Here is a 12,247-nt window from a genome sequence, read left to right on the forward strand (position 1 = left end):
AGACATGCCAAATGTCACCACCCCACCCAACCATCCTGCAAAGCACCAGCCTCCTTTTGTTCTTGCTTTCTGGATTGGAAAAGCAGAACAGAACAAAAGAGGAAGTGTGCAGGAGAGAAGAGAGTAGTGGGCTAGAGTGTCTGCAGTGTTCTAAATATCATCAAAGTCGGTCATGTGGAACAGATCAATTTGTGGACACATTGGAGGCTCATTAAAACAAGCTCCAAGTGGGCAATATGCCCAAATAGTGCCTTAACCCTCAATGGGACAAGAAATTCCATTGTGTCAGAGTCTCTTTGTGTCAGGGTCAAATATACTCCAAAGTACGTATATAGAAACAACCATGTTGGGGGGTAGCCTTTAGCATGACACCAGCTGCAAGGGGAAAAAAAACCAATGTTTTATGAAATCTTTTCCTTTGGCACTGCAGGAATAAAACAGCAAAAGTAACAGAGGCTATAGTATTGTTGTTGGCAACCTTCAGTCTCGAGAGACTATGGTATCGCTCTCTGAAAGGTGGTTTTGGAACATCATCTAGTGTGGCTCCAGGTGCCCAGCTTTAAGGCAGGAACCTTTTCAGTTTTTTATTGCATGGTGCAGAGTTGTCGATCCGCTTGTCGGTTTTCACCCTAAACCCCACGCACCCCGTGAGGTTAACGGACCGTGGCGAGGTAATACCTTACTGGCTGGGGACTGCCCAGCTTAAGGCGGGCGGTAGCTGCCCAATGAGATGCAATGATCTCTCCCACCGTCGGAAGCAGCCCCTGGCGTCATGCTCTACGCCAATCGAGCGAAGACTTATAATCAGTAACTGCTGCTTCCCGTGTTGTGCCGACGCAAAGTTGGAGTGTATGGCGTGTTGGGTGTGTATGGCGAAGTTGGAGTGTCCTCTCCAGTGCGCGAAGTATGGAGGATAGGCTGTTACCCATGCAGCAAGTCCCCCCTCTCCACGTCACTGGAATGATCCAATGGAAAGGCAGAAGCCAATACGGTTGGTTCCAGCGGCGTCGCAGGAATTGCCAGAGCGTGACTGCGTACAGCCACAAACTGCCTCAGGGACTCCAGCTCCTGATCTTGCCTCGAGGTTGACTCCTGAAGCCTTTTCCACAACTGGATGTAGCCACAAGGCAGTGGAGGTTTGAGATCAGAGTTTTCCTTCTCTTAGATGAGCTGCCTTTCCAGGCTGACGAGGCTCATCTCATCTACCCGTATATATAATGTCTATAGTATAAGCCATTGTAATTACAATAATGAAAGCAACAGGCGCATGTCAGTTTCAGTTTCCCCCACAGTACAATGGGGTAAAAATGACTCTAATGCATGTCTTAGAATGAGAATCTGTCAGGATCCACCGGAAGTGATGTCATGACCGAAAGTGACATCACCAAGCAGAAATTTTTTTTTTTTTACAATCCTAGGCTGCAATCCTACCCAAACTTACCCAGGAGTAAGTCCCATTTACTATCACTATTAAAAACATATACAGTAGCCTGCTCAAAGTACAACTCTTGTCACATTTCCCCAATAAAGTCACATACCATGGTACAAATTTTATATATTAAAAATAAAATATTGAAATGAATGGGGAGCCACCTGAAATTGGCTCGTGACTCCCGACCCAGAGTTTGAGAAACACTGCTCTGATGCTTTAAGAGTAAACACCGCAGTTTACAATAAAATTAAATAACTACAAGATGAGGTTGAAGAATACATGAATTGTGAAATTGTCAAAAATGTAAGTGTCCCCCCCCCAACTTCTCTGATCCCAGTTTGATCCCACTATTCAGGTAAGGGCAAATGAATAATTCTAGATATGTGTGTGTGGCAATAATTATATCAACATCTTATATTCATATTTGTGTTGGCTCACTCCCAAGTCCTTCATAAGAGATTTGACATGTAGTTAAATGAAACCACTATGAACTGCTTGAGTATTATGGTGATTAAAAACATAGAGGCATTACAGACTGTTACAAAGTGGAAAACTACAGATGACCACATTCTGTACGTGGGCTGTGGGCTCAGTGGGACAGCATCTGCTTAGCATGTAGAAAGTCCTGGGTTCAAGTTCTGCCATCACTGAACAAGTGAATGCTTCTCCTCCCTTTAAATGGCTTGGCAGTACAATGGTGGGGGGGGGGAGGGAGATTGGAACTGCAGTTGGAGATCATGCCATGCTCTCCTTGTGAAATTTCAAAAAAATAAAAGGAAAAAAAAAATCTTATGCCAAAGTTTGTGTTCCTCGTTAACACAGAGTTTGGCTCTAAAATTAAAATACCTTAAGCTCATTACATTAAGGATTCATGCGCGCAGTTTGAGAACCGCTGGAGTGGACCAACCTAGCAATACTGGGAAGCACCCTTGTCTTTTTTTCACCTTGAAAAATAGGTTAAGGGCAAATAAGAGCCCTCAATCTGGAGTTTATCATCTAGACGAGCTTATGGGTTTTTTCCCCCTTTGGTCTCTCCCTTTCCCGCCCCCCTCTCTGTTCTGCTTCGCTTCTTGGCTTTCAATAGATCTCAAGGTCAGGCTGTTATTTGTTGCTAGGCCAGACTGGCAACGTCCTTCTTTAACAATGCTGCTATCATCATCACATCTGAGCAATGAGGACCACATGGTACGGCTTTGGCAGTGTTGCTAAGGGGGTTGCTAGGTTCGATTGATGTCACAATGTAAGGTATAAATTGCCTTCACCCTCTTGGCTCTTCCCTTGGCCCCCGTCACACAATGACCTACGAGATGGCACAGAAACGTTGGGAGCAATATAGTGAAGCAGAAAATGCTAAATAGGCCCTGAACTTGGGCAGCCAATTTCATGTTGGGTCTCCTGAAGCAATGCAGTTGCTTGCAAGTCTTCAGCCAGAACCCTGTTCTTAAGGACAGACACAGCCGTAAAAAAAGTATCTGTATGGGACAAGCATTCGGTTTGACCCACATTTGCCAGAAGAAGGCCACTGGTTTAAATCAGATGTGCATCTGAACATGCAACTGTCCAAATTTGGTGCTGTATGTGTTTTTTTAACATGCAATAAACACAATAAGAACTGGGCAAAAACTATGACGGGCAGAGGGCTTAGGGTAGTGATACATGAGATATTGTCCTGTGGTGCAAAGGGAGATGTGTTACCTGGGGCCGTGATGTCACTTCCGGGTTTGGCGAAGCAGCAACCACTCCACGCAAAGCTGAAAAGCGGTCACTGTGCGCTGTTCTGTGGCTGCTACGAGCTTCGCCAAGTCGCCTCGCTCCATTCTCACGAGCGCTTGTGAGAATCGGGCGCAGCGACTGCTTCTTAGAGCAAATGTATGTCGAGCTTTACGAACCCGGAAGTGACATCACAGCTCCAGGTATTTATAGGTGGTGGTGGTACTTAAATAATTACAACATTAGAAGTGGTATTTCGGGAGAAACGGGTTGAAAAACACCAGCTTGGGGACTTTGGAACTTGGCCTCTTCCGCACTTTAAAAACCAGCTGCACTCCCCCCAAGTGCGATTTTTACATTTGTAGACAACTTCCATTGAAAGCCAATGAAATATTTTGTCAGTTGAAGCACACCGGGTGCAGCTAGGATCTGAGCGACAATAGAGGTCAAGTACCGAAGCCACCCTACCGCATTTTCAGCCAGGTTCATAGTCATCCCCATGTGCTATTTATCTTTAAAAAAAAATAAAATCTAGAAGGCTGACTTATATGTTTGAGAGTCATGTCTAAGTAAGAGCCTGATTTACAGAGGAGAAAATGGGCCACCCTACCAGTTTTTAGACATTTCCAGTCCATTGTTTTGACAGATAACTCACCAATGAAAACAGATAGTACTGCTACCTCAAATCCTTCTCAATAACTTCCCTTGAATATCTGGCTTGGCTTCACCGATTTATGCTCGGTGCCCCTCAAAACGGTTAAGCAGCTTATAAAACAAAAATTAAGAGCAAAATCGGGCAACAATAACAATAATTGATAGCAGCAAGAAAAATACTGCTCACAAAAGGAGAACAACAAAATAACTCACAGAGATGTAGATTATAAATTACGGTCCAGCCATACAGGTGATTGCAGTAACCAGGTGAAGATCTACCAAAGCAGACAGGTCTTCGGCTGGTGCTGTAATACTAGCAGGAAGTGCAATAGCCTCACCTCAAGGGGAGAATCAGGTTCTGGGGTGCAGCCTTGTGATAAAGGGGTGTGGCTCTGGCAAAAGAGTGGAGCCTAATAGCATCCCTCCCAATGGCTTGAGAGTCAATGTTGGCAACTCTCCAAGAACTGGCATCCATCTCTGTGTGGCTACAGGAAGCAATCCTAGAGATTTTAACAGGGCCATCAAGAGGCTCCCACATTGCATTGCACCAGCAATACAAATCTCCAAGTACAGCTTCCATCAGGTCCTACAGCAGGGGTGTCAAACATAAGGCCCAGGGGCCGGATGCGGCCCGCGAAGCTTTTTATCCGGCCCTTAGGCTCTCATCTGCTGAGCAGTACTGTGGTGTTACTGCTGAAAGGGCAGCCCACATGAAAATTAGGCTCTCTCATATCTTGAAATATGATCAAGATTTGTATGTTTTCTCTTCTGTTGTTTGCAGCTAATAAGTTCTTAAGTGAGGAAAAAGTGCTTATTTTTGGTTAAGACCTGCTTAATGACATCAATTCCTGCCTAATGACATCACTTCCTCAGCAGGCATCATGAATGCTATTCAGCCCTCAGTATGAAACAGGTTTGACACCCCTGTCGTACAGGGATTTCAAACTAGATTGGGAATAAAGTATTGGACCAGCGTCCACCTGCCTTTGTTCCTCCTGCACTCTATGTTTCCAAAAGGAAGAGGGGTATGGAGCAGAAAATGGAGAGGGGAGTGATATGGCTACAACGTTCAAGACACACTGTCCTTTTGTGGCAACCCAGGGGAACTGCACCTCTGTGACTTGCTTCTCCAGCAGGGCTGCTGGTTAAGTTCTGTGGCTTGCCTCTCTGTCCCGCCCTTTGAATGTCCACAGTTGCTGATGGTCCATCCCTAACACTTAGCATTCATCGGCAACCTTTACATGACTGTATGCTGTAGATAAGATGCATTGACTTCTAGAGAAAACGGAAAGAGACAGACAGACTTGAAGAGAATGCTAGCAATGTACACAAACCAATTTTTTTTTTTCCAAAGCGTCTCCAAAATACTATAAGGGACAGTAGTTTCCAGGACAGATTCCAGTAAACTGGGGCGGTCCACGAGAAATAGGGATATTTGGGGTGTGACATGCCTTAAACCAGGGGTGCATAACATATAATGCCTGCAAGCCGAATGTGGCCCCCAGAAGCTCTTTATCATGTTCCTGTGATAACTGGGCTCTCCCAATGGTGCCTTTTCAGTGGTGCCACTTCTGCCAAGGCATCACTTCACAGACCACCTCTTAGCTGCTGTCCTGGAACGTGCTGGAATCCCTAGCATGTATGCACTGCTGAAACAGAGACGCCTGCATTGGCTCGGTCATGTCGTGAGAATGGATGATGGCCGGATCCCAAAGGATCTCCTCTATGGAGAACTCGTGCAAGGAAAGCGCCCTACAGGTGGACCACAGCTGCGATACAAGGACATCTGCAAGAGGGATCTGAAGGCCTTAGGAGTGGACCTCAACAGGTGGGAAACCCTGGCCTCTGAGCGGCCCGCTTGGAGGCAGGCTGTGCAGCATGGCCTTTCCCAGTTTGAAGAGACACTTGGCCAACAGTCTGAGGCTAAGAGGCAAAGAAGAAAGGCCCATAGCCAGGGAGACAGGCCAGGGACAGACTGCACTTGCTCCCGGTGTGGAAGGGACTGTCACTCCCAAATTGGCCTTTTCAGCCACACTAGACGCTGTTCCAGAACCACCTTTCAGAGCGCGATACCAGAGTCTTTCGAGACTGAAGGTTGCCAACATGTGCCTCAGCAGAAGTGGCACTGCTGAAAGGGCAGCCCACATGTTAATTATGATCAAGATTTGCACCTTTTTTCTTGTGTCATGCGCAGCTAGTGAGTTTCCTTGCGAGAACCAAAGTACCTCTTTTTGGTCATCATCTGTTTAGTGACATCACGTCCTGCTCCACGATGTCCCTTCTGACCCGCAGTGGGTTCCATGAATGCTGTTCAGGCTATGTGAAATGGGTTTGAAGACCCTGCCTTCACCAAGTACGACATGCTGATCATGTACCAGGCACAAGATGCACCTCACACAAAACAAGAAGGTGAAAGAAGCCCTCTTGCATTTCTTCCCGCCGCACTTTTGAGTTTAAGATGCTTGCATTCGTTCCGAGTCTTCATTTTTAATGGCTTTCCAACTTCATCCCATCCCACACCGAGTTCCCAGGGAATATTTGCGGGCAACCTCTAGGTTCCTGGCCAGGGTGGCTGATAATGGAAGTGTTGACACACCAGTCACTGAGGTGACAATGAAAAAGCTGACCAATAAGGAAGGGAAGACGAGAGAATGCAAAGAGGGGAGGCAACTACGTTTTTCCTCGAAGGGTCCCCCGAGGCCATCGTATCAGACAGCCTGTCAAACGCAACTGAAGCTAACTGTGGTGCTAGAAAAAGGACGCCAGTGCTCTGGAATTTCCTCCAGTGAAGCCCTCCCCTCTCAAACTTCATTTTTTTCCTTTTGCTAAAGAATACACCATTCCCCCCCCCCCCCGAGCTGGCATGCCAGGTCTTGCTCTCCCCCCTCCCCAGATTCAGCTGCAGCCCTCCATGGAATGAGATCTGGTATATAATCTATTATGTTCAGTAAGCAATAGCCTCAAGTAGTGGATTGACAGGGGGCAACTGCCACCTGCATCTGTCCCCACCATTCCGCCTCCTATCCTCTCTCTGGAGCTGAAAAGAAGGGAAACTGAGCAGAAAGTGTGGAGGAGGAGAATGTAAGGCTAGAGTGTGTCCGACCTTCTAGCCCAGGGGTGCCCAAACCCCGGCCCGGGGGCCACTTGCGGCCCTCGAGGCCTCTCAATGCGGCCCTCAGGGAGCCCCCAGTCTCCAATGAGCCTCTGGCCCTCCGGAGATTTGTTGAAGCCCGCACTGGCCCAACGCAACTTCTCTCAGCGTGAGGACGACTGTTTGACCTCTCGTGTGAGCTGTGGGATGAGAGCCCCCTCCACTGCTTGCTCTTTCACATCTGTAATGCAGCAGTGGCAGCAAAGGAAAGGCCAGCCTTGCTTTGTGCAAGGCCTTTTATAGGCATTAAGCTATTGCAAGACCCTCATTCATTAATACAAGTTCATCTTTAATATATTCATGTATGTAAACTTATGCAAATTTATTCTAATTTTAAATGTAAATTAATTCTTTTTTTCCCCCGGGCCCCCGACAGAGTGTCAGAGAGCTGATGTGGCCCTCCTGCCAAAAACTTTGGACACCCCTGTTCTAGCCCATCACTCACACCTCCACTCCACCGCTCTGCTCTCCTTCACACTTCCTCTTTCATCCTGTTTCGCTCTTCCTTTTTGAATCCATGGAGAGGAAGTTATGGAGGAAATGGCTGGGACAGCACCAGCAAGCAGGGCGGGGAGGCATTTGGTATGGATGGTGACAGTATAGCATATGACACTCTGCCTCTGGTGCAGAGACATTGTGAGCCTTGTCAACCAGAGGAAGGTCAGACACTGGTCCTGGCTGTCTTGGCCAGGTTCATTAAGAAGAGGGCAACGTCTGCAAAAGGTTCTGGGCAGAGACTCAAAAATGCATCAAGGCAGAAGAACAAGAGGAGAATCCTGCGGGAGCAGGCTGGGGCCTCTCCAATTCACATAGTCACATCTCCGGGAAGAACACAAAACAGGGCTTCAAAATCATGGTCTCCCTGTTGTCCACCTCAGCAGCCAGGATTCAGTGGTCAAGCTGAGGCAGACTAGGCACAGCGTCAATCCATCATAAATATGCAGCCACAATCAGGAATTAACAACCTATTGAAAGAAGTAGATCTGAACTGCCAGCTGGAAGGAGCCTGGAGGAGTTCCTGACTGCCACAGTCTAGGGGCCATCATTGAATAGGCCCTGTCCCTTGTGCTCACCTGCCACCTCTTTAAAAACAGAATAGGGCCTTCAATATTAATCCTGAGCGCAAGGGGGTGTTGCAAAATCCTCAACCTTGAGGAGGAGGCACCCGTGGGTCAGCACTCTCTACTTTTCCCATAAGTAATTCAGAAGTTTGAGGGGAGACAAGATATGAGACTCTCAGCACCAGTGAGGTAGTACAATGGGAGTGGGGATGCTGGCTTACCTGAGCTTTTCTGCTAAACATCACCCTCCCTCTCCATTGGGGCCATAAAGGAAATCACTGCCAACAAGCTCAGGAGGTACCAGATGACTTGGGGAAGAAAAAGGATATTTCCTGGCCCTATATAAGAGCTTTCCTGCACTTGGCTCTCCAGTCATAAGGAGGCCAAGTAAACTCTGCCCTTCTCCCTTGTCCAATTGCTCTGGAAGCTGGCCACCTGCCCATCCTTGACCACATCCATTCGCCTCTGGTCCTTGGATCTCTGTTATGGTAGCACTCCAGCAGCTTTATGTAGCCATCACCAAGATCACCTTCATGCAGGCTTACCTGAGTAGCAATGGCACCCACAGCAGTCTTCACCTGCCATCCACCTTCTTTGTTTGCCAAGCAAACCATTGCCTGATCGCATTGCTGCTAGTTACACAGCAGTTAGATTCTCCTTTTGGTCACCCTTGGGAGCAGGAGAGTCTTGCAGTGAGTCACAGCATCAGGTCAGAAAGTGGGGCAAGGCTGAGCATGAACTAGGCTAGAGAGACAGTCAAACAGGAGCATCAGCAACAATCATCCCCAGGCAAATGGCTTATATAGGAGACCAGGAAGTTCCACCCCTTGCTGGATACAACTGAGGCCCCAATCCAGCACCTGCATCCTCCCCTTGAGTAGACCTGGAGGTGGTAACATCTCTATCAGCCAGGTGGGTGCTTCCGAGACCAGGTGTAGACCTTGGCCCTGATTCAGTATCACCTCTCTTCCTGGGATCCCATAGGCAGGTGGGATGGAGTAGGTCCTGGTCACGGAGGATGAAATCAGATTTCAGGCTCTGAGAGTAAGAAAGTCCTATTGAAGATAATCAGAATTACTTCCAAGGAAACCTATATAGGGCTGTGCTGCAAATATTTTGTACTCATAAATATAAAGTCATTCAGAATGATGAATTTATGACTCTACAATTTAACGATGTATATTATGTATTTCAAAGATGATTTTTTTTTTAAATGGGGGACTTGTTCGCCCACACCCCCATTTTAAAAAAAAATTATTTTAAATACATAACGTGCTTTGAATCCGACACCTTATAACATCTTGAAAATGTTAAGCAAACCAGTGGCATTCTGATTGTTTTGCTGATCCAAGACTCGGTAAAACAGAATCCAATTTTCCACAAATGCATTTGTTCTCTGACGGAGAATAAATATTAATTTAACCGCGACCCTGTTTCAAGAATGCCGGCAAGTTCCAGAATAGAACTGTGCCACAGTTTGATTTGGAGTCATCCTAAAATGATTAACTGCACCCCTGTATCAGCTTGAAACAAGCACCAAACAGAATGCATGCACCCCCTCACAGCTTCTGATTTTTTTAAAAGTAACATGGAAAGATATTATTGTGTAAAACACACACTCATCCTGCAACAAGTATGGACAGATTTTTAGGCTCCTAAGAGCTACTTTGTGGGGTTTTTTTTTTTTTTGCTTGGGAACTCTGTATGCAAAATAGCGGATTGGGGAGGCGGTGCAAGTTTCCAAATGACGGTTTGGGAAGGCGGAGCCAATTGCAAAATACAATCAATTACCTTTTGGGTTGTTTTTACACATATAAAATTCTGCAATATTTCACGAGGCTGGGCTGGGATTTGCACTAGAGTTTGTAGAAATCCAGGAGAATAGATGTTTTTTTTAAAAAGAGTTCAAACCACCAAGGGCCCAATCCTATCCAGTTTTCCAGTGCCTGTGCTGCTGTGCCAATGGGGTATGCACTGCTTCCTGTGTTGGGGATACAGAGGCCCCCTTAAGGTATGGGAACAATGGGGCTGCATTGCGCTTGCACCGGTGCAGGAAAGTTGGATAGGATTGGGCTGCAAGGTGGGTGATGATAAGCCCTCGGGGGGATTCTGGATTTCTTTTGGAGCTACCTATATTTCTGGAGTGACCTTCTGCTCGCTTTTGCCCTACACCAAGGGTCTTCAACCTTTTCCGTATGAGAGCCACACCGCACATTTTACACATTTTCACGGGGTGAAAAAAAAAATCAGTTGTATAAATGAGTGAATGAAATTTAAATGAATGAATAAGTTTTACTTGGATCTTTCTTTTGAAATCAGAATGAAAGGATTCAGAATAAGAGAGAAATGTGACAATTACAAAGAAACAATGCTGTGCTTGTCGCAAACTTAGGGGGGGTTTGGGGTGCTCAGAGTTCTTGGTTCCTTAACCCTAGAGCCCTCAAGGCCCCCCCATCCAGTATTACTGCCACCACCCAGTATGTGCCAGTGCCTCAGTCCAGGGACAATGAGACCCTCTAGGCTTAACTCTATCCCTTGCAGGCACTGAGCTCTTACTCCAATTAAAGCTTCAGTCCTCAAGTTACTAGACCTCAATGAGCGCTTGGTAGCTTGCTGAACGGCTAGGCAGGATTCTGAACCTTTGTCCCCAACAGACAATGAAACAACTTAGTAAAACAGATTTTAGTTTATTAAGTACATCAGGTTACATAAAGCAGCAAATACTAGAGGCATAAACATCTAGGAAACATATCAGCAATAAAATAATAAAGCTAGCTGGCTATCTCTATTAATACCTATCTCTCACCTGGGTCAGCTTCTCTTGTAGATCTTTTAGCTCCAGGCTACCTGTGAGGCCAGATGCCCATGTTAGACAATGGAGCTCCAGCGTGCAGGATGTTGCACCCAAAAACTCTGCTCAGGAAGATGCGGCCACACCCCTTGGGGTACTCATTAGTAGACTTCTTATACTATTAGTGCTGAGGTGACTTCATACTTATCTAGACTGTCCAATCAGAACCTTCTCGGAGTGGATCTGGCTGCTAGTCCTCCTAGTTCTTACCCCTCCCAACTGGAGATCCACAGCTGCACCTCATCAGCTTGATAAGGCGCCTTTCTGTCCGCAGAGGTGCTAACATTCCAATGGGTTGTAATTCTTGTTGTCTGTCCTTTCCGGCCAGCAGAGGAGAGACAACAATCTTTGTGTCTGTTTACTCACATTCTTGCAGCTAGGAACTGCTAACCACTTCTCCATTACTGACTTAGTTTGGTTCAGGCTCCACATGCTAACCAAGGCCTAACATGTACATATCCATGGCAGTGCTTTAACTGAGAAATGATGTATAATGCGTAAAAATGTCAAACCTTAGAATCATGGAATCATAGAGTTGGAAGGGAACTAATAGGTCATCTAGTCCAACCCCCTGTCTGTAGCAGGAACTAATCTCCAACAGGTGCTTGTTGAGCCTCTGCTTGAGAGTCCACGACCTCCCTTGGCAATCTGTTCCATTGCTGAACCAATTTTTCCTGATGTCCAACTGGAATCTCTTCTCTTGCAGTTTGGACCCATTGGATCTAGTTCTACTTTCAGAGGCAGCTGAGAACAAATTTGTCCCTTCTTCCTTATGACAGCCCTTCAGGTATTTGAAGTGCTCTATCATATCCCCCCTCAGCCTTCTCTTCCCCAGGTTGAACATGCCAAGTTCCCTCAACCTTTCCTCATCGGGCTTATTCTCCAGCCTTCTGATCATCCTTGTCACCCTCCTCTGAACCTGCTCCAGTTTGGCTTCATCTTTCTTAAAGTGAGGTGTCCCAAACTGGACATAGTTAGCAAATGCTCTGACAAAAAAAAAAAAAAAAGTTGTTGGGGGCTGGATAAAAACTTGTAGCGGGCCAGATGTGTCCCCCAGGATGGTGGTCTGGAGACGCCACCGGCTTTACACAACTCCAAGACTTGTCGTCAGAATGAAATTGTAAAGAGATAAGCAATATGAATGAGATGCTATTACAATTTGCCACTACGACAGCCCAGTCAGAGGAGTCTTTTAACGGGCAGCGAACATACTGAACAAGACTTTAAAAAATGCATATTTTTGAGCGCCTTAACGGGTAGGCTGTTGAGCTGACCGTGAGTAAACAAGCACTCACAGTCAGGTTCCTTGTACAAAAGACATTAGGAAAATATAAGCAGGCACACACAATCACCCTCTTCAAAAGTAACAGCCCATTTGGTTTTGTTCT

This window comes from Tiliqua scincoides, chromosome 14 (genome assembly GCF_035046505.1).
Source record: "Tiliqua scincoides isolate rTilSci1 chromosome 14, rTilSci1.hap2, whole genome shotgun sequence".
In the NCBI taxonomy this organism is placed as follows: Eukaryota; Metazoa; Chordata; class Lepidosauria; order Squamata; family Scincidae; genus Tiliqua; species Tiliqua scincoides.